At 35.7% G+C, this 2,825-nt stretch overlaps 1 pseudogene; it reads right to left on the reverse strand.

Annotated features, from left to right (window-relative positions):
* Nucleotides 1–211: 211 nt before the first annotated feature.
* LOC148846057 (protein FAR1-RELATED SEQUENCE 5-like) lies at nt 212–2,617 on the reverse strand (annotated as a pseudogene).
* Nucleotides 2,618–2,825: the final 208 nt, after the last annotated feature.

Genomic DNA, 2,825 nt, shown 5'->3' on the forward strand with positions numbered 1-2,825 from the left:
TTTGGAATTGCATTATGTGATTAAGCTCTACTTGCAATAGACTCCCAAAACCTTAAGACCTATATTATAAGAGTCTTAGAAGGGTTTCAATGCATGATATATTGAACTTTAATGCCTAACCTAATTAAACTTTAATACCTGTGTGGATGTTATAGAGTGATTATATTCTTGTTCTTTTGTCATATTCTTATTGGCCATATGATTCAAATACCTATGTAGTGCATTTCTCAATAGATTGGCCCTTCTTTGGTCTCTTTCACTTGGTTATCGCTTTCTCTAAGGCATTTTTTGGCCTTTTTGAAGAGTGCACCTTGGAAGCCTTGTGCTTAAATCCTTTCACATGCCTTTGAAGCCCATCTCCCACCAAACTAGAATTTGTGCTGCAATTGATATCATTTACAACTTGTGTGCCATAAGTTGAAATTTGTGTGTCATTAGTTTTAACTTGTGTTCCATCAAGATCTATGTAAGAAGAACCTTCAACTTCGATGTCATCAAATGCTACAGATAATTGACCAGTAGTTGTTTGCTTTATACACCTTGACACATCTTCCAAGAGCTTTTCTCCTACTTGCATAACCATCTTGTAAGCATCATGACTAGGTGCAGCTTGATTGACTATTTGTGTGAACAAATGAAATAGCTCTTTCTTCTATGTTGCCATTCTTGTAGCTTCATCCAAATGCCCATGTGATGCTTCACTCTTGGTTTTTTTTTTTTTGCATTAATAGTCCACCTTCTCAAAACATGGCACGAGGGCAAGACTTTCCCCCGTCTATAATCAAGTATTTTCAAAGCATGTTTGCACAAGAATCCAACAAACTTGAAGTTCTTATGCTGCAATTGACTGAATTGTTACTTGAATCAAAAGTCACCTTGTATGGACGATTCACACCATACAAGCCAACAGTATATTTAGTTGTTATTTCAAACACAACACAATCTTCTTCAATCCTATAATTTAATTGTTGCAATACCTCATATTGGAACATGGAAAAAATTGGAGGGGTATACACACGAGAAGCAAAATCTAAAATTGCCGTATTTGTTGCCATGAATGGAATGCTTTGTGTTGCTGCAAATTCGGCTTTCAACTCTTCATATCTCCTATCAGCAACTACCCTCTCGAAGTGTCGAAGGAACCTTGATAGGTCATACTTAATATTGACATATTTTTTAATATAGCTATTCAGACTCGCGCTCCTCTGTGTTGTGCTCGTGTCGGTAGAAAATGTTTGATGCTCAAATACTAATGCCCATTTGTGTCTTTTACTATACAATCTTTGCCACCATTCATTCTCTTGAAGTGTGTATTTATTAATCATGTTCTTCCATGCATTTTCAAATTCATCAATATCATCATAATCATACACACAACCTCTAAAGTCTTGCGAAAATGATTTGAACTTCTCAAATACACCGCTAAGGTGTTTTGCAGCATTCTAGAACATGTGCCAAACACATAATCGATGATGTGATTGAGGTAGCACCAAACTAGTTGCATCATCATCGGTGAGAATTTTCTGCGGTGGTTTTCCACCCATTGTTTTGAGAAACACCTCAAACAACCATTCAAATGAAGCTGTAGTTTCATCATATAATAATGCAACACCAAAAATTATTGTCTACCTATAATTATTCACTCCCACGAAAACTGCAAGTGGTTTGTTCTCCTTGTTTGTTCTGTATGTAGTGTCAAAACTTACCATATCACCAAAATTAGCATAATCCACTATCATTTGTGCAGCTGCCCAAAACAAATTTGTAACTAGCTTAGCTTGGTCAAGTTGTATTGCATAGACAAATGATAGATCCTGTAATTGCTTGTATTCAAAATATTGCAAAATACCACATGCCTCCCCCTTCTCCATATTCCTAGTTTGGTATGAATGCAAATAATTTTTTAAATCTACAGAAGTGAACCTAACATTTTCATGACCACTGGCTTCCCTTGCCATTAGCTCCATAACTACGTTTAGAGTTATTCCCGCATCATCTACCATTTTAGCTTGAAAACCTTGTATGTCACTAACCATTCTTTGTGATCTCAACATATGTGATTTGGTAGGGGTCACAATCATATGATTATGAGTCTCATTGAAACCAATGACACGATAACCATCATTCAAACGACTTATTGTCATAGTTGCCATAAACCACATTTTGTTTCTAGTCGCTGAATCTTGGCATTCAAACATCTGTTTGCTTTACGCTTTCCTTCTCTAGAGCAACAAAACTTGCCATATCTTACTTTGTTAGATCGTTTACACACTACCTTACTTGCTTTCCGAATACTATATCCCACCTTTCCAGCATACGTGTTATAAAACAAATATGCTTCCTCTATCGTTGGAAATGTCATGCCAATCTTTGGGGTCCACTTTTTAGGAATGAGACTTAACTTTTCCTTAAGTTTGTTTTGTATGTTTGCATCAATGTTTGTATTTTCTTTAGATGTAAGCAAATCATCATTGGGCTTGGATGGTTCATTTATGTAAAAAGAAGGTGTTAGCTCATTTGAATCATAGGTGGTGTTGAGTGAAGGGTTTGGTGGTCCACCTATGTCTTCATCCAAGTCAACATCCAGTTTCCACATGGAGTAGGGGATACCATCCATTTCCTGTTCCACACATTAAAATTTAATTAATTATATGCTAATGTTATCACATCTCATAAGAGAGTCCCTTTTATTGAGAAGTATCTAAAGAAAATGTAAATTGGCGCATAATTTGTTTTCTTTAGGTGGAATAACACAATCTTGCATTTTATTAATAAAAAACATAAAGTTGATATTACCGAAGTGGACTAATGAGATGTAGGTCTAA

Source organism: Nelumbo lutea, chromosome 7 (genome assembly GCF_056320005.1).
Source record: "Nelumbo lutea isolate HS-2025 chromosome 7, American lotus-T2T, whole genome shotgun sequence".
Lineage (NCBI taxonomy): Eukaryota > Viridiplantae > Streptophyta > Magnoliopsida > Proteales > Nelumbonaceae > Nelumbo > Nelumbo lutea.